Source organism: Globicephala melas, chromosome 20, assembly GCF_963455315.2.
Source record: "Globicephala melas chromosome 20, mGloMel1.2, whole genome shotgun sequence".
Taxonomy (NCBI): Eukaryota; Metazoa; Chordata; class Mammalia; order Artiodactyla; family Delphinidae; genus Globicephala; species Globicephala melas.
In genome coordinates, this window is record NC_083333.1 from 29,237,774 (window position 1) to 29,263,849 (window position 26,076).

General features: G+C 50.3%; 1 long non-coding RNA gene and 1 other non-coding gene across 3 annotated transcripts; both read right to left on the reverse strand.

Moving 5' to 3' along the window:
- Positions 1-3,863: 3,863 nt before the first annotated feature.
- On the reverse strand, positions 3,864-24,419 carry LOC132594158 (uncharacterized). Of its 2 annotated transcripts, none has more exons than XR_011377072.1 (3): positions 24,400-24,419; positions 24,136-24,254; positions 3,864-7,732 (listed from the first exon to the last, which is right to left on the reverse strand). It is a non-coding gene; the product is annotated as an uncharacterized lncRNA (long non-coding RNA). The 2 variants fall into 2 exon arrangements; XR_011377073.1 differs by lacking the exon at positions 3,864-7,732 and adding an exon at positions 13,924-19,323 and having other exon boundaries at positions 24,400-24,414.
- LOC115842794 (small Cajal body-specific RNA 16) lies at positions 23,913-24,099 on the reverse strand. Its single transcript, XR_004035475.1, has one exon. It is a non-coding gene; the product is annotated as a small Cajal body-specific RNA 16 (non-coding RNA).
- Positions 24,420-26,076: the final 1,657 nt, after the last annotated feature.

Sequence of the window (26,076 nt, forward strand, 5' to 3'; positions counted from 1 at the left end):
TTGAGATACCCAGCACCTCTAGGGGCCACAGCGGGACCCAGTGGCCCACGGGAACTGGTGCTGAAGGAGCAGTACCAGACGGCAGGCCACTCTCACCTCTACCTGGCCTCCTGGACTGGTGGTCCCAGGTGTGAGTCAGGTGGGTGATGGCGAGCGAAGAGAGGCCTGAGAAACAGGGCTGAATAAAGCTGACACCGTCCCCTAAACCAGGTCCTTGCTCAGCAACACGGCGAAAGTGAGGCTGCCTCCTTCACCCTCTAGACCACGCAGGGGCTTTTGCTATGATGTCTGAGGAATTCGTGTGTCTGTTGTAACAAAACACCGCAGACCGGTGGCTTGAACAATGGAAATTTATTCTCTCCCTGTTCTGGAGCCCAGAGGTCTGCAATCAAGGTGTCGGCAGCCTCCTTCTGAGGCTGGTGGGAGGATCTGTTCCAGGTGCCTCCCCTTGGCTTTTGGATGGCTGTCTTTCCTCTGTGCACGTCTCTGTGACCAAATCTCCCCTTTTTATAAGGACACTGGTCATATTGGACTAGGGCCCACCCTAATGACCTCAACTAATTACATCTGCAACAACCTTACTTCCAAATAAGGTCACATGCTGAGGTCCTAGGGGTTAGGACTTCAACATATGAATTTGGAGGGGACACAAGTCAACCGATGAGCCCAAGTCACGCATTTTCTCTGACGAAAGTCCGCCGGGAAGGCTGCCCGTTAAGCTGAGCACTGCACTGCCCGTGAAGAGATGGGCAGTCACACAGCTCTAATGAGATGCTGTTGAAAAGCGCGCAGTCTGTGGAATGTTCCAGGCAAATTAAATATACAGCATCCGAGAAGCCAAGTGGCTTGAAAACTGCATTTATGGCTTTAACAAAAGATGGAACAGTTGGACCAGCAAGCAAGACACAGCGCTACCTGGCAGCTTCTTGTTTCCTCCCCACAGTTGCCTCATGGATTCGTTAAAAAAAAAAAAAAAAGTGTCGAAGGCTTGAAATTAAACACTTTAAACAAGGGGCTAATGGTCTCAGAGACCAGCTTTTGTTCCACATTCTGGGTTTTTTTTCAGTCTGCAGAAAACACCGCGCCCCACAGGCAGGGGCACAAGATGCATTATTTTCATCTGAAGTGTGGCTCCAATTTGGGGAAGAAAAAAAGCCTTTTCATCTCTCTCATTCCTCATTTTCTTTTTTTCTCTCTCCGGAGGGAAGAATTTCCCTCCACTCGCCGCGCTTTTGGAATCCCATAAAACATGCCAGCGGCACGAGTGTTTAGGACAGATAAACCCCCTTCCATCCCACCACGTGGCCCCAGCACAAGCTGTCACGGCCATTGTGGGGAGCTGGTGGGGGGACCAACAAGGTTTGGCAGGAAGCAGGCGGGAGGCACAGAGGCGAGGTGCCAAGAGGGAAGGGGCGGGGGGAGCTGAGGGTCCCAAGTGTACTTGGCCCACAAGCGCCCCCGCGCGGCCAACTCCCTCCTCAGGCACCGCTGCCTCTTCAGTGCCAGGGCTGCACCTGTGTTTTCATCGCCCCATCACCCACATAACTGCAAAGGCAGCCTGACCACTCCGCTTAGGAAGTTCCTTTTCCTTTGAGCCCTTGAATCACAGAACTGGAGGGCCCGGAAGCTCAAGTTCCCGTCCTTTCTTCACATCTCTGCCCCCCAAACCGAAGTAAAGGAGATTTCCAGAACAACTTGATGGGTGTCACTGGGAGATCATTCTAAGGCAATCAGCCTCAGGATGGCCTGAGCTCCGGGGACCTCGGAGACCACCCAAGGCAAAGGGACAGAGGAGGCTGGGACTTCCCTGGCGGTCCAGTGGATAAGACTCTGTGCTTCCACTGCAGGGGGGCACGGGTTCGATCCCTGGTCGGGGAACTAAGATCCCACATGCCGCGCGGCGTGACCAGAAAGCAAAAAAAAAAAGGGTCAGAGGAGGCAAAGGGGCCCACCTGGGGCCAGTCCCACTGCATCCTGTCTACAGAGGCATCTCCAGCAGGTGGAGAGAGACGGTGCATCTGGGGAGCATGGAAACGTTCTGCTCCCTCCATCCATGACTGAAGGATGGTGCGTGGCAGGAGCCTGGTCAGAAGAACAAATGGGTGACATGTCCCCCAGACTCAGTCTGTCACTGGGCCCAGGTGCTGCAGGATTATGGAGAATTGTGTTTGCACGTGAACCCCCACATCCTTGTGGCAGCTTGCAAAATGAGAACCTCTAGAGACAAAAATTGGACTCGGAATTCTTTTATTATCTTGAGAGTCCTTCCTTAGTGCATTCTCTCTCTCTCTTTCTCTGTCTCTCTCGTCCCCACACTCCCATCTGTCAGTCTCTCTCTTTTGTCTCTCTCAAGCAGTAATCACAAAACGACATGGAAGAAGAGGTGACTTGGGTTCTCGCAGCTACAAGATGCTTTCAAGACCTGCCACTTGGACACCTGTGGGAAACTGACCTGCTGGTGGTGGGGACTCAGATCCACATCTTACCGCTGGGTACCACTTGAGAGCTGAGGAGATGCTCCAGGAAGCCTGATTCCTTCGTAAACCTTTTCAAGTCGGCTTCGCTGGTGTGTTTCTATTTTACAGTTGAGAGATGGGTCCATGTGGGACCCCCCATCGTTGTTCCCTCCAGTCACAGGCCATCTGGAAGCTGCAGACAATAAATACCAGCTACAGACATGTGGAACCTGAGAAAGGAGGTGCAGGTGTATTGCTGGGGCTCTGTTCCCCTCCAGAGTGGACGTTATAAAGAAATCCTGCTTTACCGGCCAAAGCACCCAGCCCCGCCAATTTCACCACTATCTCCAACCCCAAAAGCAACCACCCGGAGGCCTTTAAACCTTTTCCACCTGAAGAAATGCGTGTAGCTGGGTCCTCAGCCACTGCTTCCCTCTTGTGGAATCAAAAGAAGAGGGAGGGGAAGAAAAAATAATGAAGGTATCAGTCTCTCCCAGGCACAAAGCACTGTGTTTCGAGCTTTACAGATGTTCCCACCTAACCCTCAGAACAGCCCCAGAGACAGGAATTGTTTCTAGTTCATAAAGGAGGAAGTGGAGGCTTTTGAGGGAGGGTAGTTAACCTGGTCAAGGTCGCTCAGCTAGTCTAGGACTGAGGCAGGACGTCAAACCCCAAAGCCCACGCTCCTGCTTCTGCAACCAGCTACCCCCAAAATGTTGATGAGATCCTGGATGCAGCAGAAGCAATTCTAGCTGTTGGGCTGTCCTTCTGTGTGATATTTGGCCAGACTGCTGCTACATTAACCTACTCCATTCTTCCCTTAACCCTCCAACCAGCCTGTTACCCTGAGGGTGCTCTTTCCTGTTCGCACTTCCCAGCCCAGGCAGTGCCCCTGAGTTCAGTTCTCAGCACCTGCTTTTCTCTTTCTGCTACTTTCCTTGGGAAATGCCTCCCTCTCCTACCTCCTCCACTGTCTTTGTGAGAAGGGCCCTCCCTCCGTGTCTGTGTCCCGTCCACTCCCCTGAGTCTCCAGCCACCTGCTCAGCCCTGCACAGGCTCACGGGGTTGGGGATCACCCAAGTGAACATTACCTGTCACGTGTGAAATGGAGGCGGGAAGCTGGGAACTGCGGCATCACATGATTCAGGGGAACACGCATTTGTTTAAACCATGCCTCTCACCTCCCTCCTTACACACAGATGCATCCAATTTGGATCAGAGACATCAATGTAAAAAATGAAAGCATGGGGCTTCCCTGGTGGCGCCGTGGTTGGGAGTCCACCTGCCGATGCAGGGGACACGGGTTCGTGCCCCGGTCCGGGAAGATCCCACGTGCCGCGGAGCGGCTGGGCCCGTGAGCCATGGCCGCTGAGCCTGCGTGTCCAGAGCCTGTGCTCCGCAACAGGAGAGGCCACAGCAGTGAGAGGCCCATGTACTGCAAAAAAAATAAAAGAAAAAAGAAAAAAAGACATACAAAGACTATACCATCACATTAAGACATAAAGAATATGTCTTTATTTTTTGTGACTTAATTTGCGTTTCATTCAGGCTGGGGGGAACCTCAGATCTCCATTAGTTAAGGGTTGTACCTCAGGAAATGAGTCTTTAAACCATGCTGGTAGAGAAGATAAAGTTCAAACTGGGAACTTTTAAGGGGAAAAGCAGGGAAGAGACCCAAAAAGGAAGCAAACATTTGGTTCATTTGAGCTCAGAAGTGTAAACTCTCTTTTTAGCTGTGTTTCCATGGTTTTATAAGCCACGTGGATCATAATCTGAAGTCGAATCACTAGAGCGGAAAGGGAACCGAGGTTCCATCTAACTCAGGGGAGTTCCCATGATAAATGGTGCGCCCTGGGCCTCAGTGTGTCCTTGCAAATAGCCCTCCAACGGTGCTTTTCTTTCTTTCTCTCTCTCCGTTCTTTCTTTTTCCTTCCCTCCTCTGGCAAAAAGGTATAACTGGCTTGTAACATTTCGCCAAAGGCAGGGGAGCTGGGGAGCTGGGGTGAAGGGAAAATATGAAGATTGTAATCAATTGTGTAGCTGGTTCACTGAGCGGTCTCAGACTCGGGGGTCTAAACAAACTGGTTTTACACTTTCTCTAATCAATCCTGTTAGCCGCACTCTGTCAAATTCTGCTTTCCTTCTCCTACCGATAGGCAGGCAGATCCCACTGTTTCTTGAGCACTTTCAGTCATTACAAATCCTGCTGGCTTTAAATCAACGCCTCACATCCAGTTCAAAGCTTTCGGGCCCCAGTCTCCCAGCCCAGCCCAGCCGTGGCTCTGAGACAGGAGTGGAAGGGACTCAGTGCCCATCTACTCTGACTTGGTCTAGTCCATCTGCCCCAGGTAGTGTCTGCTTTCAAGGGGGTCTCCACGGAGACCATCACTCCCCGAGTTTTCTAGGGGGCTCTTCAGGCTCACGCTGGACATCATCTCCATTGCTGAGGACGCCCTCTGAAAGGAACGCCCATGTATCACCCCAGGCCCTTCCCCAGTGGTCCACTTGAGGGCAGCCTGGGCGGTCTATGACTCCCGCCTCTTCACTGTCACTGGCATGGAACCATAGGAGGCAATGAGGGCCTCTACAGTGCCTTCTAAGAACTGTGAAGATATGGGTTGGGGGACCCCATATCCTTTCTTCCTTTGCAACTGCATCATAGTCCCTACTTGCCCAGCCTCCACCAGCTGCTCCGGCCACATTCCTGCCCTCAGAATATTCTAGGTGGAAGCAGACATCTGTTTCTATGTTTTTTACACATGATACTCCAGAGGACCCAGGCCAAGCTCCCCTGGGTACACCTCCTCTGTGCCGCAGTCTGTTCCGAGAGCAGGGAGCGGAGAAGACTGCAGATCTGCAAAAGCCCACCTGGGAGTGAGCTGCCTGCGGCCTCTGCCTCTAAGGATCCCCAGCTCTAAGAGCCAGCCCCTCGGAGCCCCACGTGTTGGATTTGCTTGCAAGGGAATGACTCCGTCTCTTGGTTTGGGTCGAAAGGAAGAGCACTTCTCCCCGCCCTCTACTAGGATGATGGAACTCTAGAATAAAATCATAACGATTCCTCATAGTTAATCATGATCAACCACAACAGATTAAACGCTTATCATCAAAGCCATCCCTATACATCACTTCATTTCCCCAGAGGGAAGTATTCTATTGTGACCTCCATCTGATGATGAAAAAATTGAAAATTGGCGGGGAGGGGAATCACACCGTAGCCAGTGGGCCAAGTCTAGCCCACCACCTGTCTTTCTATGGCCCACAGCTAAGAATCGCTTTCACATTTTTAAACGGTTTAAAAAAACCCAAAAACCCAGAAGAGGAATACTTTGTGACATGAGAGAATTATATGACATTTAAATTTCAGTGTCCATAAATAAAGTTTTATTAGACCCGCCTCACTCATTTGTTTACACATTGTCTGTGGTTGCTCCCGTACCACGATGGCAGGACTGGGGAGCTGCATGAGAGACTGATGGCCTGCAAACCCCAAACTATTTACTCTCTGGGACTGTAAAGAAAAGTGAACCAAGCCTGCTAACATTTCTTTTTCTTTCTCTTTTAGTTTTTGGCCATGTTGCAGGGCTTGTGGGATCTTAGTTCCCCGACCAGGGCCCCTGGCAGTGAGAGCACCGAGTCCTAACCGCTGGACTGCCAGGAAAGTCCCCAACATTTGTTTTTCTTATTCACAGTTCTCTGCGTTGGCTGGGATTATCTCCAGGCTGCAGGATGGGTTCAGGTGGGGTCCATCTGCATCGTTCTGGGATGCAACAGTCTCCCAGGGCATATTCTTCTCAGGGTAGATGGAGGACACGTAGGCAGGACAGACGGCACCTCTGAAGCCCTCGGCTGGACCAGGCTTCCACATCCCACGTACTCTGCCCACTCTAGCAGGAGGGGCTGCAAAGTCACATGCCAAAAGGGCGACAATTTCTAATTCTGATACTGGGCGTGAGTAAAGAATTAGAAGCAAAGATCTTCTCGACTACAGTTGGGGATCCAGGATTTGAACTCAGGGCTGTCTGACTCAAGAGCCTGTGTGCTCATCCCTCTGCTACACTGACCTCTGTCTCTGGCAAACCGTCATAGCTGCAATAAAGAAAAAAAGAATAGAAAAACCATGGAGAAAAGTGCGCAGAAAGCTGTTGTTACCGAGTCCAAACGAGCTGCTCACTACCCACCGGCCAATAACTTGAGAGACAAATTGCTGGGGCAAAGGAGTAGCAACTTTATCCAGAAAGCCAGCAGACCGTGGACTCGTGTCCCAAAGAACCATCTTGCCTGAGTTAGAATTCAGGCTTCTTTTATACTAAAAGAGGAGGGAGTAAAGTCAAACATTTCCTGGTTCCGGTCAGCCTCTGGAGGGGATGTGTTCATTTCTTCCTTCTGGCAGTCATTCACAGGTGGGCTTGGTCAGCGCGTTTCTTGTGAGCTAAACAGAGGTATTTTAGCTTAATGCTCGTTACCTGGGAGGCAGGGTTCCCAGAGGTGGGCCATTATGTATAATTTAAGCTTATAGGCAACATCCCTTTAGTGATGAGCTTGTAATAGAATACAAAGGTTCTTCCCCATTACAATGTTTCCATCGTTCTCTGTCCACAAGGGCTCTTCCTGAGCACCGCTGGGTACCATCTAGCACATCACCATGTTGAGTAACCAGAAGTTACTCAACTGAGTACTCAACTGAGCTGTTACTGAGTAACAGCCACGGTAAACAAAGTCAAAATGGCTCCTGCAGACCCTTGGAAAACCTCAGCAAGTGCTCGCAAGAGCAGTATACCCTTCAGGAATGCCACTGTTGACAACAGAACACGTAATGACAGGAAGTGGAAAAATTCTGAAGACCGTCATTTCAATTACCCAGCAGGCATTCGTGGAGCAAGCTTCTCTCAGAGTGAGAATATAAATAAGTCATGTGTGTCTGGAAGCCCTTCCAGATGAGAAGAAGGAGATGCGTGAATAAAACTTTCCGATTATCCCTCTGCTAGTTTTTTCACGAAAGCGGGAAAGAGCAGATGCACGGCAGAGCCTCCTGGTTGTGGAATGCGAAGCCTCGCAGGAGTTGGGACCCATTAAGTATTTGTTGCGCTGAGTGACAAGGCTGGAAGCAGCATGGGAGAGGATGATGAATAAATGCCCCGGCGTTACAGCAACTCAGTGAGCCTCCTGCGGCCCGAAGTTGATTCTCCATGTCATAATGGAATCAGACGCTTGCCAAGAAATCGACAGGAGGGAGAAAGAATTTATGACACATGTACAGGCTACTCGTCCTGCGACTGCTGTTTTGAGAGAAAGACGGGAGAAGAAACATAGCGAATAATATGGTGACACTGACATGCTGTAAAACGTGGTGAGATGGGGTGGATTTTCTTTTCAAGCTCCACTGAGAATCGAAGAAGCTGAGAAACAGTGGATGTAGAGGATCTTTGAATAACCACAGGTCAGAAATATGGTACTTGATGAGATGTCTTCTCGGTTCAAAACCCTACGCTTATTATCCTTCTGAGTTGTGCTCCAGACAAAATCAAATACTTCTGGGCAAGTGTCTCTACTTACCTACGTAGAGGAATAAAAACTACTATTTATTGGGAACGTACTTGTACCAGGCACAAACTGTCTTAAGGACAGGATTCAACCTTACCTCCGAGGTGGGCATGACTCTGCCCCCCAGTATACATGGAGAGACTGAGACTGAAACAGCAACGTCCAGTGACTTGCCTGAGGCGGCCTAGCTCATAAGTAATAGAGCTGAAGCTAAAAATTGGATTTGTTTGAGTCCAGACCAGTGTTTTTCATTCATTACATGGCCTCCCCAAAGAGCAGGTTAAAACACCTTACCCCCAAGTGGACATAATTTAGGCTATTTATGTTGCTGCAAAAAAATATTTTTTGGCAAGATTAAAAAGTCTTCCTCCCAGTTATGGGCTCCCTGCAGCCCTGACTCACCTACATATCAAACCCTCGAGGAGATCAGAACCAGCTCAAATCCATCCCCAATTTGTTCTGCTCCTTGGGTCACGGTGATGAACTCACTAGATGCAAGTGAACCCACTGGGTTCTCACCACTAGCTACTTCCCACTCTTTTTTCCAACATTTTGTTATGAATGTTCTGAAATATACAGCGAAGTTGAGAAAATTAAACAGTGAACACATATATCTATCACCTAGTTTTACCACTAACATTTTATTACTCTTGCTTTATCTGTCCATCCCCACATCCATCTATCCATGCACCTTATTTTTGATGCATTTCAAAGTAAATTGCTGTCATCTGTACACTTCCCCTAAAGTCAGCACACCTATCATTAGCTAGAGCTATTTATTTATAGTTTTTACTTTAAATTTTAGGTAATTTATGTAATTTAGGTAAATAATTTAAATTTTAGGTAAAATTTACACACAATGAAATGCCCAGATCTGAAGTGCATATTCGCTGTGTTTTGACAAATTCATACACTGTAACCCAAACCTCTATCACTATATAGAGCGTTACTACTATCCCCCCAGAAGGTTCCCTTCTGTCCCAATCAATCCCCACTCCCAACTCCCAGAGGCAAAGATGTGATAATGTACAGGCGACCACTATCAGATCCACTGGTCTCACCAGATACTCCATCATCTGGACTCAGAGAACAGTAGGATGGCTCGTTAGAGGCTTATCGAAGGCACCTAAGAAGGAGTTAACATCCTGCGGCACAAGTGTGCTGTCCTCCAGGATGTGGTGGATGCACCAGATCGATGGCCAGTACATGGTGCTGTGTCCACAAGTGCTAGAGGGCGCTGACCCCACACAGAGCCGTGAATGCACGCGCGAGAATCATTGGGGGCCGTCTCGGAGCTGGCTATCACAGCTGGGAACAACCCAAAAGTACTGTAACTGAAAGTGGGGTCCGGCTGCTCACCGCTCAAAAGCCAATGAAGAGGCAAGCCTGGTGGAACGGAAAGTTTGCTTTACTTCAAAGGCCAGCAACTGGGATGGGGGAGGGCCAACTCCCCCCAACCGACAGTCAGTGGGCAAGAGCTTTTATAGATGGAGGGAGGGGGCTACATGTAGAAACAGCACAGGCAGCTCTGACAGGCATCTTGAAATTGTTCATCGGTGGTCTGACCAGCATCATCTTGACTGTTTTAAGTACAGTCAATCTTCAGTTCCAGGGTTGGTTTGTTCCCATTGTTCCACAATTCTCAGAATTGTGGCAGCTTGGCTGTCATGTCATGTAGCCATGTCATGGCTACAGCCTGGTCATCATGTAGTTAACTTCTTCCACCTGGTGGGGCTTTCAGCATCTATAAGACAGCTCAGAGGATATGGCTCAGAATGTTATCTACAGCCCTTGAGGAGGAACTAAAGGTCCTTGAGTTTGCTTAGTGACTAAACTATTATTATTTAGTCTCACTGGACTGTTTTCCTTTGCCTCTGTAATTTCTCATTTCTCTGATTAAACTTATTCTTCGGCCAAAGCTTTTCCACAGACAAAAGGCAGGCTGAGGACATGGGAGGCAAGGACCCTAGGGTCCTGCTCCATTTCAGTACCAGGGAGTTAATGCCAAAAAGTCAACTTGGACCATGGGGGCAGGAGCCAATGGAAAAATGCTTCACCTCTGTCCTTCCAGGCAGACAGTTCTGAGATACATTTCATAAGGCTCCTGAGAAGGTCCTGGTGAAATCAAGCTCCAGTCACCACGGGCAGCACCAAATTGATGACGCGTCTCATATTGATTTTCCCACCTCCCGTGTTCCACTCCCCATATCCCTCACTCCTGCTAACTGGAATTACTTCTCAAATAAATAAACCTTTGTCTCTGGCTCTCTGGTTAGTGTGTGTGTGTGTGTGTGTGTGTGTTGAGGGGGGAGGGGAACTAAGGCTAAGATAGCTGTGCAGTATGTTGTTGCTTGTTTATTTATTTATTAAGGTATAATTATATACAGTAAAACGCACAGCTTTTTTTTTTTTTTTTTTGGCGGTATGCAGGCCTCTCACTGTTGTGGCCTCTCCCGTTGCGGAGCACAGGCTCCGGACGCGCAGGCTCAGCGGCCATGGCTCACGGGCCCAGCCGCTCCGCGGCATGTGGGATCTTCCCGGACCGGGGCACGAACCCGCGTCCCGTGCATCGGCAGGCGGACTCTCAACCACTGCGCCACCAGGGAAGCCCAAACGCCCAGCTTTTAAGTGTCCAGTTTGATGAGTTTTGACAAATACATATACACCCATGTAACTGACACCCCCCCACTCACTATAGAGTCTTGCCAGCACCCTGGAAAATCCCCTTGTATAGTTTTTCAGTCCATCCCCAGCCCCAACCCCCAGAAGCAACCTCTATTCACCTATTTATTCCTGTAGATTTGTTTTGTCTGTTTTGAACTTTATATAAATAGACTAGATGGGCAGTATTTTCACTGTGGTGGTGGATGGAAGATGATGGAAAATTCTTTGTCACTCTCTGACAAGAGGTCGAGTCTATTTCCCTCTCTCTAGGATCCGGGCTGGCCCCGTGACTTGTTTTGACAATAGGATGCTGCAGAAGTGATACTGTGATCTCCAAGGCTGTACTTAAGGAGTCTGCAGCTTCTTTATTCTCCACTTGGATGCCCGCTCTGGGCAGAAGTGCTGGCAGCAGCCGGAGTAAGATGAGGGGCCACCAGGGGACTTCCCTTGTGGTCCAGTGGTTAAGACTCCGTGCTTCCAACGCAGGGGGTGAGGGTTCCATCCCTGGTCAGGGAACTGAGATCCCACATGCCGCACGACCAAAAAATAATAGATAAAATAATAATAATAATAAATTAATTAATTAATTTTAAAAAAAGGAAGGGGGGCCACAGAAGTGCATAGGAGGTGTGTCCACTAGGTCATCAGAACATGGGAGATGCAGCTAACATGGTACTTAAAGGGCGCCGGAAACCCCTAAAAATAAGAAAGGTGGAAAATATGGGCTAAGCAGGCAATTCAAGAAGCTAGAAAAAAAAGACAGCAGAGTAACGCTGAAGAAAGTGAGATAAAAGACATAACGAAGGTGAAAGCAAAAATTCATGAACTGTCAATAGAAAACAAAGAGAGGGCATCAATGAAACAAGGGCTTTCTTTGAAAAAGTTCTGAAAAAAGAAAAAGTCTAGCCGAGAAAAAAAGCAAGAAAAAACGTAAAAGACAAACACTATCAGGAATGGAAAAGGGGATCTAACTCCAGATGTAGGAGAGATTTAAAAATTATATATAAATACTGTGAACAACTTCATGTGCATACATTTGAGTATAGTTGGGCAGACAGGCAGGTCAGACAGCACAAGGTGATGGAGACGGCGGGATGGCGTGTAGGGGCTGAGGAAGCAGGAAGGGAGGGGCACACCACTCACCCTTAGGCGGGCTAAATTATAATGCTCAAAAAGTTGAAAACATGACTTTCACATATAAAATGGACATATGTAAGTAACTGTTTCCAACTCATTAATTAATGAGGGAACCGATAAGATATTAAGACCAGTTGAAAGGAAAATTTGAAAATCAGCCATGTATAGAGGCAATCAGGAACGCCAGAACGAATTTGCTAAGAGATGCAAAACTGGTCAATGGGGCAATAAAATGTAATGTTTGAGGTCATCTTCTCCAGATGACAGAAACCAACTGTATCTCTGCGGGACAAAATCCATTTGCACTGTTGTGGACAAGAATTATTTCCATTTTCTACAGCTCAACTTCTCCCCCATCGAGCTGTAAGGTAGCCTCGTCAAGAGAAAGACAAGGGTCCAGGCTCGGCCAGGACAAGGCAACCCCTGGGCATGAGCTGCACCCGGCACGCCCAGTATCACTTTGCCCATTTTCAAGTCTTGGACAATTTCTCTAGACAAGGGGCTGTCTCTGTCTCTCCACACCTGCAGGACAGAGAGTGCCTCCATCCAGTGCATTAGAATGACCCGGGGAACTTCTAAACAGCCGGATCCCAGGCCACACCCCGGACCCTTAAAATCAGTATCTCTGTGGGTGGTGCCTGGTGATCTTTAAAGTTCCAGGTGATTCTGACATGCAGCCATAGTTGAGAACCACCCCCCAGAGGACATCCAAGCGGGAGCTACGGGCGGCTGCCCTCCCACCACTCCCCGCCCCCCCTCCACTCCCCGCCCCTCCCACACCATCACAATCCTCCCCTCCCACCGTCCACTCCCTGCCACCCACCCCTCCCATCCCTCCACTCCTATCCCTCCCACCCTCCACTCCCATCCCCTCCACATCCCCTCCCAGCCTCGCTACCCACCCCCCACCAGCCCACCCCTCTCTCCTCTCCCTTCCCCAAGCCTGGCTTCCCTTGAGCCTGGGGGGTGGGGGCAGTCATCCCTACCACCGGGCAGAAGGGGCCGAGTGGGTGCTGCCTGGGACAACTCCCCTTCCAAAGCCCCCTCCCCCGGGGGTTCGTCCCAGGAAATGACCTCTTTTGAAAGTGTTTTGCTCCCAGACACAGAAGGAACCGCAGCTTGAGAGCAGCAAATGAGAAGAAATCTATCATCCTCAGGAAATTGGTTCAGGCCGCCCCGCAGAGTGACAGTGATCACAGAGGCCCTTCAAGTGCCCCGAGAAATGCATAGGTTGGATAGTAACGCACCAGCTGTCCTTGGGACGCACCAGCTGTCCTTGGGACGCTTGTAACCACGAGGTGGGTGGGCCATGGAGCAAGGGCTTAAATCAGGGGACATGGGGGGAGGCTCAGTCCCCAGAGGCTCCTTTCACAAAAAAGCGGGATGGAGCCAGTCTGCTTTCAGCCTCCAGGTACGTTTTCAGCCGAGTGAGAGCCCAGGGCTAAGCTCCCCAGGCTCCCATGCAGCCCACCCTGGAGAGCATCCGGGGAGATGGTCTGGGAGGGTAGGCTGGCCTTGAATGGAACTGACCAGATGTCCTGGCAGCAAAAATCCTGAGCAAGCTGACCAGCCAGAAGGCTGAAGGGGGAGCAATTTGTCCAGTGACCTCAGGCAAGCCTGAGCCTCTAAAAATTAAGCACAATAATACCTAGTTCCTGAGGTTGCTCTGAAGATTAAATGACACCACGGACAGAAAGGCCAGCCTCCGCAGTGTAATCTCCCTCCCTCCCTCCCTGTACATCCCCAAGAATCAGGGCATGGGCTTGGCTATCCTACAGGCCCTAGAGGTGCACCTTCCATGGTGGCAGCCACACGTGACCACTGAGCACTTGCAGCGGGGCTGGTGCAAACCCAGATGAGCCGTGAGTGTCAAATACACACTGGATTTTGAAGACGCAGTTTAAAAAGCAAGTACTCGGGCTTCCCTGGTGGCGCAGTGGTTGAGAGTCCACCTGCCGATGCAGGGGACACAGGTTCGTGCCCCGGTCCGGGAAGATCCCACATGCTGCGGAGCGGCTGGGCCCGTGAGCCATGGCCGCTGAGCCTGTGTGTCCGGAGCCTGTGCTCCGCAACGGGAGAGGCCACAACAGTGAGAGGCCCGCATACTGCAAAAAAATCCCCCAAAAACAAGTACTCTCACTAATATTTTTTATACTGTATACTGAAACAATAGTTTCGGTATATTAAGTTAAATATATTATTACAATTAATTTCACCTGGTTCTTTTTACTTGTTTTAATGTGGCTACCGAAAATCTAAAATTACTGGTGTGGCTCACATTATATCCATTGGACAGGGCTGCCTCACATGGAATCAAAAGGAGTCTATCCCATGCTACAACTACTGAAACCCACGTGCCTAGAGCCCGTGCTCTGCAGCAAGAGAAGCCACCGCAATGACAAGCCTGCGCACTGCAACGAAGAGTAGCCCTCGCGCGCCGCAAAGAGAAAGCCAGTGCACAGCAACAAAGACCCCAACACAGCCAACAATAAATAAATAAATAGAGTCCATCCCAGAAGCTATAGGCGGCCTCCTGCAGGGTGAAGGGAGGTCACATGAGCCCCTGATGATGAGGGCTTTTCTCAACTGTGAAAAGCAATAGCTAGCTTACCAAGTCGCTCTGTCAACCTCCCTAGGAGAGCTGGTACTTCTAGTGCCTTCAACATGCTTTACTTGTTAATCCTCACTTAAATCTCATTAGAAAGAGCTGGGCCTGGGATGTGAACCGTTCAGCACATGGGCACTTGCATGCAGTGTCACACTGCCTCTCCCAAGTGGCTCTGAGGCAACCTCCTCCAAGGTTGCCACCAACACCGGGGCAGAGGGTGCTCCTAGGCATGGCTTTGGCAACCCTCCTGCAGGTCTGAAGACAGACCCTCTCCCCTCAGAGAGGGGAGGTCAGGAGCTCCCAGGAAGAGTGTTTGGTGGGCTGATGGGGCCCTCTTGGTAAATGTCATTTGTTTTTAAACTTTTTTTAATATTTATTTTTATTTTTTGAAAAAAAATTTTGGCTGCGTGGCGTCTTAGTTGAGGCACGCGGGATCTATCGCTGCGTCGCGAGGGCCTCTCTCTAGTTGTGGCACACGGGCTCCAGAGCGCGTGGGCTCAGTAGTTGCGGTGCACAGGCTTAGTTGCCCCGCGGCATGAGGGATCTTCGTTCTCCCACTAGGGATTGAACCTGCGTCCCCTGCACTGGAAGGTGGATTTTTTACCACTGGACCACCAGGGAAGTCCCTAAATTTCATTTGTTGATCTAAAATATAAGCTGAGGCTGGTTAAGCAGCTACACACCTCAGTACATCCTGAGATGTGTGTCCGTGATGGGGGAGCCTTATTCAAACCCAGGCAGGAACATTTTATGCGGTGCAGATGAATGTTCTGTCTACCACTTCAAAGCCTTTGCTCTCAGGGCCCCCAGCCTTATGAAGAGTGCTCTGTTGTTCAGTGGTTAAAAGCAAGGGCTTAGAGATAGGGGCTTCAAGCCCCAGCTCTGCCACTCACTGGCTTTGTGGTCTCAGCAGAGTTACTTAACCTCTCTGAGCACGTCTCCATCTGTAAAACTATTAATGGCAGGAGACTCCTGGGTTCTATGAGGATTCGATGAGGTCAAGTGGTCAGAGTTCCCAGCCGTGGTAACCACATAAGACAAGGTAGCTTCCATTACCAGAGGGTGAGGGTGATAACGGGGCTTTGGCCCACACACTTGCAGGAGGCTCCTACACAGGTGCTCCTGAGGGCCGTGCCGTCTGCCTGCACAGCTGTAGACACAGCTGCAACCTGGGCCCAACACCACCAAGAGCTATCAGGGCCACAGTGGGACTCGTGTCCTGGCCCTGGCTCCTCGGTGGGTCCTGCCGGCTGCCACAGCTGCAGGGCCCCAGGCCGGCTCTTCAAAGCCCACCTTGCACAGTGGACCAGCTGGCACTGCAAACTCTAATCCAACACACCTGGTCTCCTCTGCCTCCCCGCTGAGTATCCCCAAGGCCACCTTTCTCTCTGCACGTGCAAGCAATTCTTCAGGCGCTGCAGGCCACACGCTGCTCTGCCTTTGCTTGGGGAGAGCTTAGGGCTGGCCCCGGGGACTGATAGACCTGTTCTCCAGAATGGGTTCCCACGCCCAGAGACTCGACATCCTGGCCCTCACCCTGCACATCGATGTTATGCTGGCGGTACCTTCCCTGTCCCATGGCCACTGGCTCACACAGGGCTACGTGGTGGCTTTTGCCTTGCAGTTAGGGTTGCCAGGTAAAATAGGGAATACCTGATTAAATCTGAATTTCAGATAAACAACACAGAATTTTTTAAAAGTATAAGTATATCCCATACACTATTCAGGACATACTTAAACTCAAAAAAAAATTCCTTGTTTATCTGAAATTCAAACTGAACTTGGGCCAGCTTCTTTGATTTGCTAAATCCGGCAGCCCTGCCTGGACTACTCTGGAGCGGGGCTTAGGGTTTGAGTGTGCAGAGTAGAGAGCGTCCACTCAGGGGTCAGGTTCTGGCTCTGCCACCTGCCAGCTCTGTTTCCCTGACCTCGAGGCCTCAGTTTCTCATCTGCAAAATGGAGATGACAGTACTGGTCCCTGCTTCGTATGACTGTCGCAGGGAGGAGATGTGACAGGGCACAGGAAACCTGCCACGTCGGAAGTGCTCCCCTGCCATGTCGCGGATGAGGGAGGGAACGCAGCAGCGGGCTGAGGTCCAGCTCTCACAGCCAGGGTAGGACGCTCTCCTCCCCCAAAAGGGGGTGTGCTGGGAGTGTCAGGCACAAAGGTGCACATTTCCCAGGACACGGTGGCATTCAAACTCCAGGACTGCCCAGACCCCAAGGGGAAGTGTCCTGCCTGGTGGGTACGGAAGGAAGCCCTTGTCTGCTGGACCCTGGGCTTGCTCGTGCCCCTTGACTCCTGAGCCAATCAGAGGGGTGACAGGGCTTTGCCAGGTTCTCCTGGGCCTCTCTGAACCACTGGACTGAAAGAGGGTAAAGAGATTTGGTTAAGATGAGCGGAAATCACCCAGCTAACCACCAGGCAGCACGCCAAGCATTCCCAGGCTTCCTTCCTCCTCTGGATCATAATTTCTGCAAGCCATGTCACTGCATGATAACGTTGTTTGTTAAATCAAAGCAAAGGGTCCCGACATTCAGTTAATCACTGCCAGTCTGCAAGGTTCCTGTTACAGGTATAGATGTGCTCGGCCTTCAGACGGGACACTTTGAAAAGAGTGACACAGAGAAGCAGGTCTGCTGCTTCAGCAAACATCATTTCCTGAGTGCCAGCTGCTGCCTGGGTCTTCCAACCCCCAGCAAGCTCTCCAAATGCCCTGCAAGGCACCGAGCAGAGACCTCTCCCAGTTGCCACTCCGCCAACATGAACAGCCAGGTAAAAGCCTGCGCTTTCCAAATGCCCTTGGAGCTAAGTATGACACATCTAGGTGCCCACAGGACTGTTCCCTCTGGAGGCTCCAGGGGAGAAGCCATTTCCTTGCCCTTTCCAGCTCCTAGAGGCTGCCACACTCCGTGGCACGTGGCCCCTTCCACCCCCTTCAAATTCAGCATCACATCTCCTCTCTGTCTCTGACCCTCTGTTAAGGACGCTTGTGATGACCCTGGGCCCACGCTGCTAGTCCATGATGGCCTCCATCCCAGATTTCCTAACTTCATCACATCTGCAAAGCCCCTTTTGCCTTGTAAAGTGACATATTCACAGGTTCTGGGGGTTGGGGTGTGGACATCTTTGGGGGTCATTATTCAGTTGACCACAGTAACTGTCCTCTTCATCCCAAAGCCACTATACCCCTGTCCCTTTTGGCCTCGAAGGGTGACTGCAGAACCCTCTGGTCCTGGAATTCCCCAGGTGAGAGCCAGCACCAGGCTGTGCTCAAGTACACCCCACCTTCAGGGGACACCTGTCAACCTCTCCCAGGACTCTCTCCACATCCTGGTGGCGGCACCAGGATGGGCTGGCAGGGTCTACAGCTTAGCAAGCACCCAGCTGGGGATGAGATGTTGGTTTCTGCTTCCAGCAGCCGCCCCCCCCAACTCTGGGCATTCACCTGGGGTACCACGCCCTCTCTCGTGTCGGTGGGAGGAAAGGGGCAAAGGCTCTCACTGCAAACCTGTCTTCCCCATAAGCCCGAGGAGGCTGGCATATCCTGTCTTGAGAAAGAGAGGCCAGATGCAGGGCAGCTGGACCTCATGAAAAGGCGCAGGACAGACAGCCCCAGGTGGCACAAGATGGGTCAGGTGAGTAGGACAGAGAATTGGCACTAAAGAGCCAGAGAGAGGAAACTGTCAGCTGGGACCAGAGCTGGTCTCAAAGGACAGGTGGGCTCTGCTTAAGTGAGAACACGTGGGGTGTCTCAGGCTGGGCTGACCAGAATGGCCCGAGCAGGGTGTCTGCGTGCGGACAAAGGCGCTGACCCAGGAGGTCAGATTGACAAAGCCGGTGGCGCAGGCTCTGGAGGGCCTTGAATGCCGAGATAACTCTGGAAACCACATACCTAACAACATGTGTATCATGCGTGTCTGCCCGAGCCTGGAGAACGGTGCACAAGGACCCACACAGGCCACAGGTTGTCTTGGCCTGAACTGGGGTGGGGCAGGGGACCATCAGCTCCTTCCCACGCCTCTCCGCTGCTTAAGGAACACGTGATTTATGCGTTCCTACAGCTCACAGAGAGACTGTGTAGGCCTCTGAACAGAACTGCCAGGCAGGTGGCTGCTTTGTTTCTGACCCGGCCTGTGGTCAGCAGCGCCACCAAGAGCCGTGATGGAGTAAAATTTGTGTTTTTGAGGCAGCACAAGAAAATGTAGGCATAACATACTCCCTGCCCAGGTTGGGCCCTCCCTAATGGGCAGTGTATGCGTTAACCAGACCTCCTCAAAGGCAGGAATGTCTACTCAACCACAAAGATCAACTTTTCTTCCTTTCTTCAGACACCAGCAATGAATTCCTTAAGAACATTCCTTTCCTAACCCTGTCAGGGGTCATGGTGATCTGCTGCTTGCCTCCGACGTGCAGATCTGGACTATGTACCGTTGGTGAACTCTGTAAAACGTGTGTCATTTCGTCTCAAAAATACATATAACTGTGCCTTCGACTTCTAAGAAGTGAAGCACCCCTCAGAGATTTCTGAGAAGCTGTCTCCTGGGTTGTAATCCTCAGGTTGGCTTGAATAGAATCCTGTTTCTCTTTTTAACCACCTATTGGTTCATTTTTGTCGACAGTGGCCACCAGCGAGCACAGCTGGGGCCGTGGAGCAGCTCCTCCGGTTTCCGCCCAGGACACCTCTCTCCCCCTTCCTCTGAGGCTCTGGTCCTCAGGGAAAGTCCTCACGGTCTCCAGGAAACTCGGACACCAAAGGCTGACGCTCCTCGCTGGGAGGACCCAGGCTTCTGCTCCAATCACATGAGCTGGAGTCTTGCCAAAGCCACTCGTATTTGTTCCCAAACCTGTGCGCGCCAGCTGACCTCGTTCAATAATACATGATTTAATAAAGGAGGATGCAGACTGGTGAGATACTGTAAAACAAACAAAACAGAAGTGTTGCTCCTATTTGAAATAAAAACAAAACAAATCTAAGTTGTGTCGACAGAAATAACCAATTAACAATCTATAATAGGGATAGAAAAAAATTTTATTTGAGCCAAACAGGACTACAGCCTGGGAGACGGGAGACGGCCTCTTAGGTAACTGAGCAACTGCTCGGAAGCAGGGTTTCCAGCATTGTTTTGTATCTTGTCAAAACAAAACATTAAACAAGTCAGGGATACAGTCCTTCAAGGTTTCAAAAAAAAAAAAAACCCCAAAACAAAAACCTATGAGCAGGTACACAGTGAGTCAGTACAGCCTTGGCACCTGGGAAGGGAGTCTTATCATTGAAGGAGTACCAGCATTGGCCTCCCAGGAAGGGAGGCGTTTCATCTTTCTTTCTTTCTTTTTGACTGCGTTGAGTCTTAGTTGCGGCACGGGGGATCTTTCGTTGCAGAGCACTGCAGAGTGCAGGCTCTCTGCTTGTGGCACGCAGGCTTAGTTGCTCCGCAGCATGAGGGATCTGTTCCCCGACCAGGAATCGAACCTGCGTCCCCTGCACTGGAAGGCGGATTCTTTACCACTGGACCACCTGGCAAGTCCCCATCTTTATTTTTCACATGGACGTTCTTTACTTCTGGCCAATGCACCTTTTTCTTTAATGACTAAGGCAGATGTACAATGTACGTTTGACAGGCCACAAGCAGGCTATTGTAGTTAGCATAAAATTCATGTTAAATCATGTATAAGCCATAATGATTTCCCCATACCTCAATATTGAAAATTTCTTCCATTAGTTGAATACTGTGGAGTCTTATATAAAGCTAAAAGTATTTAATTAGGTGTGAGCGGGACAACTCTACAAGATTGGGGGGCTCATAAAAATCTAGATGAATTTGCTCAGATTACTTTGCAAGCATATTTAAGACCTCCCTAGAAGTGTTTAGACCACGCCCACCAAAAATAAAAGGCCTCAGCTTCCTATCAAAACATTAGCAAATGGATGTTATCTTCTTCCATTTTACATTAAAATAAAATGTATGTAACATGTCTGCTTTTTTTAATCCCCGCTTTACCTGACTTTTTGGATAAACCTAATTCCAATCAGATTCTGCTGGTTTAGGAGGTTAAGAATCTCTACTCTATAGTCCCCAGCTGGCTGGGTGACGTGGCGCAAGGGGCTGGAAGTCCTATTTGAACCCTAGGGGAGGCCTGGATAATAAAAGGATGCAAAGTGCAGAGTCCAGAGTCAGCAAATCCAGAGACAGAAAACAGATCAGAGGTGCCCAGGGGCTGGGGGGAGGGGGCTTCCTCTCGGAGTGATGGAAATATTCTGGAAGTAGGCAAGAGCTGAAGGTTTCACAACATTGTAAATGTACTTTAACAACAAACAAACTGAACCGCACACTTGAAAATGGTTAAAATAGTAAATTTTATGTTCCGTGGGTTTTACAAGAAAGTCCTGCCTGCCGTCCTCAGCACTCTCTGCACCTCTCGGCTTACTCCGACCTGTGACTATATACGGCCTGGGTTTTACGGATCTTATCTGCTCTTCTGATTTGTCCTCTTGACACGCCCTTCTTTCCATGTGTTTGTAAAATGCACCGAAAATCCAGGGAAGAACGGAAATGACCATCCTGACGTGCCAGCTGAGAGTCTGAGCGCTTTACACCATCCGCTAACCCAACTCTCACGAGCGCCACCTGGCAGGAAGCATCGTAATTATGACCATCGTCCCCATTTTACTGAAACTGAGGGACAAACAGGGAAGTGGCCTGCCCGAGGTCACACTGCAGGCCAGCGGTGGAGCCTTTGGCTACATCTGCCCATCGGCGCTGCTCCGCCCGGGTCACCTGAGCTGACGAGCTGCCGCTCCCAGCACTGCCCGTGGTGGCCCTGCCTCCCCTGACACCTGCAGCCCTTTTAGATTATTGGTCCATAAAGACCCACCAGAGGCTGGCCTTGAAGTTGCAAAGCTACATCCCGGCCTTGGTGGGCACTAGCAGGCCACACCCTCTCGGGAGATGAGGTGAGTGTGAAGTCGGGAGGGTCACCAAGTATGTCAGGCAGGTACCTGGCTCTGGCACGACTAGGTCCAAAGTCCAAGATAACTCTTCTACACCGCATAAAAAAATGTATGTACTGTTTGTAACGCCCTGACCACGACGCGAAGATAGCATGGAACACTCTGATGACAGCACTATGTATAGAACCACCACCATCACAGCTCAAGACACAGGCTGGTTTTTCCTTTCTGCACCTTAACAGATGGCAAAACATTCGAAGACAGTGGAACTTGGGAGAATTCTCTGCTGTGAAGTATGGCCCCAGCTAGTGCCAGCAGAGCCCCCAACCTCTGCAACAAAGCCTCCTGACCCTGTGATATGTGCACACACTAGGTGTCGGGGGGCGGGCAGATTTCAGATCTTGGAGAGTATTTTATTGTGTGAACTTTTAAATTCTCTGAATATTCAGCCTTGCTGAAGTCGAACAAGTCTGACTTGGTGAGGGGGGGTTCTGCGCCCACCGAGAAGCCTGGGGTCGGGGTGCTCAGCGACTAACTTACTGGTCCAGGGCACTGGCAGCACTGAGGGTGTGTGACCGTGAGTCACTCTTCAGTCGGGAACTGTGCTGCCCACTGTGCCCCCTCGGAAGCCGAGGTGACACACTCAGTGCGTGGTCACCGGGCACGGAACCCATAACGTGTATGAGAAGTCTCCTTGGGGTCTGACTCCTTTTATTTGTATTCTCATACAAAACAGGGCATTAAACAGGTCAGCACTCAAAAACTATGTAGACAGGAGTTAAACCAAACAAACCTGTAAAGTGCTAAAACAAAACAATTACATTTCAGGCACACAGAACCAGGCAGAAACGAACTCAGCAGATTTTCACCCACCACACACACAAATCTTCCAGTGAACTCACCTGCAAAAAAACCACACTTCATCGGTTTTTATTTGACTTCGGCAAGTCTGAATATTCAGAGAATTTAAGACTGTTAACACAATAAAACACCCTCCAAGATCTAAAATCTACCTTCCACCAAGAGTACGATGCAGCCGGTGCCCCGCAGCGACCGATCAGCCCCCTCCTTCCAAGTCTACGGGCTCCACCCCAGTGACTCCCTAACCCACCACTGCAGGCACACCTGGACATCTGCCCACCACCACGTGGGGCCCTCCTGGCCCATGGTGGGCACAACAAGCCGAACTCTGACAAAGCCCCCCATAACGCAACGCCAGCCCATCTATTCCTACCTATTCCTCCCTTTCTCTCGCTGTGCAGTTCCCCAGTTTCCCCCCAACTTTTGAGTTCCCCACATCCTCTCAAGCACTTTCACACTTCCTCCCTTTGGTCACATGTTTCATCAGCTGGAAACGGCCTTTACTTCCTCACAGGGCCGCATTCTGCCGGGTCCCACTGGAAACGCTTCTTCCTGGGGTCCAGGGCGCTTCCTGCCGTCTACCTCTCTGCATCCCAAACCCTGGAACACCAGGGACCACTTTTCTTGACGGCCCCTCCAAAGCTGAGACGTAATGCTTTGACCGCTGTAGGTACTTCGATGAGTTGAAGAATCACTTCTCCATCTGTGTGCTGACAACAAAACAGGCAAAGGTAGGAGAGGGAGGAATATGCCGCTTTGTGAAGGAGCTGAACCACACCAAGAAAAGCAGTTCCACAACAAGCAGTTACTGTGTGAGATGCCCAGGAATGATCAACGTGTGGATCCTCCCCAAAGTGAAACCTGTCTCAGCCCTTCTTCAGGAAGTGAAAGGGCATCTGTGTGCCACGATCTGTCACGGCCCCCTCCAACAGGTTCCAGAGCTGCGCGGTCCCACGCGGTCCCACACAGCGGCCACTAGGCGCATGTGGCCATTTACGTTTAAATTAAAATTCCACTCCAGGCTTGGGGCCTGCTCTACAGGAGGACACAGATTATAGACCAGCATCGCAGAAAGTTCTGCTAGACTGTGCTGCTCTGTACACAGGGCTCTTCTGACGTTACAATTTTCAGTACATCATCTTCTTGTTTAAATCCCATACTAACCTCCCACTATTCTCAGGCCAAAGCCCCAAATCCTAACATAAGCCACAGGCCCTGTGTTGTCTGGCCCTCCTCACCTTTCCAGCTTCGTTTCACACCGTTTTCCACTTTGCTTTCCAGGCTACAATGGCCTTTTTCCAGTTCCTCCACTGGCCATACTCGCTAGCCCACTGGACCTTTGCACATGCTGTCCCCTGGCCTTCCCACCAAACTCCTACTCATCCTTGAGTCCTTCAGAGTCCAGCTCAAGGGTCTCATCCTCAGGAAAGCTTTCCAGTCTCCATCAGATTCTTTGAGACACATATTCTCATTAGACTATGCTTTCCTTCAGAGCACTCACCTCGGATTGAATTATACTCTCTTTAGGGTGATCACTTAATTTTATCTCCCCAACTGGGCTGTAGCTTCCTGAGAACAAGGGCCGTAACATCTCTGTATCCCTAACACTTAGCATGGTGGGTGGCCAAACAATCAAAAAATATTTGAATAAAACATCAACACTGTTTACAGCTTTTCTTCTTTCAGCGAAAATCCTGTTTGCAGTATCATACATGATCATCAAACTGCTGCTAGAATGTTCACACCTGTTACTGCAAATTCAAAACCCAGGAAAAACCTCTCCTGGGAATTTACTTTAGGTCAGGGTCGGGCTGCCTGGTACAAGGCTGCACCCACAACTGGGCAGGTTCAACAACACAGGAGCCTCTTCCCAGACCATCGGCCTCAGGACAATGCGTCTCCACGCTTGACATACCTGGATCCCCCAAACTGAGGTCACTCCGAATACGGTCACCGACAAGAAGGAGCAAAGAAAGGTTGCATGCCTTCATCCAATCGCCGGGGTCTGGAGAGCTCTTATTGCCTGAGAAATACCTGGGAAAAGAAAGTGATACCACGTACTCTAGGAGGATGAGTCTCACTGGATGTTTACAGACCCCCAGAAACTCATGCTGGCCCCCCAGCCGGGGAATCCAAGGCTTTTCTGCGCGGTGCAGTGCCTCCTACAGTAGCCCCTCACCCCGATTTTGGTGCCTGCACTCTCTCTCCTCCGTCCAAGCCGCAGTTGCTACACGGGGGTCGGTCCCAGAAGTCCAGGCCCCCAGAGCTTCGTTCCCGGCCCGGGGAGGAAACCGGCGCCGCGGGCCAGCATTACTCTTCGGGCCGGGGGTCGGCCACCCGTCGGGGGCGAGGGCGCACATCCCCTCGGACACCAGAGAGCACGTGCCGCCACTCTCTTCCTAATCCCGAGCCAAAGCCGCTCCGCATACGCACTTCCGGCCGTAAGTGACGACTTACCATAGAGACGGCACCTAGAAGGTCGCCCTTAGCTTTGAAACTGGGTCCTCCATGGCCGCCTTAAAGGGGCCGCAGCCGCGAGATGTTGATTAATGGGGACGAGCGCTCTAGCGAGAGGGGAGGGTCCTAGAGCAAGAGAATCAGAAGGCCATCCAGGTGCCTGGTGCTGAGCGTGAATTATCCCTTTACTCCTAATGCAACCTTAGGCAGCGGGTAGGTACAACGATCACTCCTGTTTTCCAGGTGAGAAGAGCAGTGCTGCAAAGAAGATGAGTTACTTTCCCAAGCTTGGCCAGCCAGGAAGCCAACGGCCCTCTGCTTTCTATGTTAGGAATCACAACCCAGCAGTTTTGGAATCTGCCTTTAGGCAGGGCGGTGCTCTGGTTAGCCACAGGCCCCCTCCAATCCCTATTGCTTTTCACCCACTGTTCTCCACATTTACGGCACCCGAGGTCCCAGGAAGGTGTTTGAATTTGTGACTTGGGGCCTCCAGGCTAAAAATCCCAACTCATTGGCACTCAAATCCTTCAGAATCTAGCCTGGTATGCTGCTGCTCTCTCCCTCCGTCAATTACGAGGAACTTCTCACCATGCCCCCTGAACACCCAACCCTGCCAGCCTCATCTTCCCAGAAGTCTTGAAGGACAGGATTTGTTTTTGCACGTGTAGTTCCTCACAGAGCCGGGCACCTGGGCGCCGCTCACTCCAGGTGTTGAGTGACATGGGAGGAGGTGAAGCAATCTGTCAGACAAGCTGTTTTGCTACTTACCATGTGGCTTAACCTCATGGGCCTCTGTTTCTCTGTATGTGAGATATAAGGCTGGACCGGGTCCCAGCCTTCATTTATCAGTAAACCTCTTTTTTTAGATGCAATATTTTTTCGGAAATCCAGTGGTTAAGACAGATAAACTTTCTAAAACCCAACAATGAAAAGATAAGAAACCCTATTTAAAAATGGGCAAAGGACTCAAGTAAACATATCTCCGAAGGAGACATACAAATGACTGATAATCACATGAAAAGATGCTCAACATCATTAATCATGGTACCACAGTGAGATACCACTCCTATCCACTAGGATGGCTAGAATCCAAAAATCTGAAAATAAGAACCATTGGGGAAGATGTAGAGAAACTGGAACCCTTGTACATTGCTGGTGGGAATGTAAAATGATGCCGCTGTGGAAAATAGTTTGGAAGTCCCTCAAAAAGTTAAACATAGAAATGTCGTGTGACCCAAAATTCCACTCATAGGTATATACCCCAAAGAATTTAAAATAAAGAGTCAGACAGATACTTGTGCACCCATGTTCATAGCAGCTTTATTCACAAAAGCTACAAGGTGGAAACAACCTGAGTGTCCATCAACAGATGCATGGGTAAACAAAATGTGGTCTATAC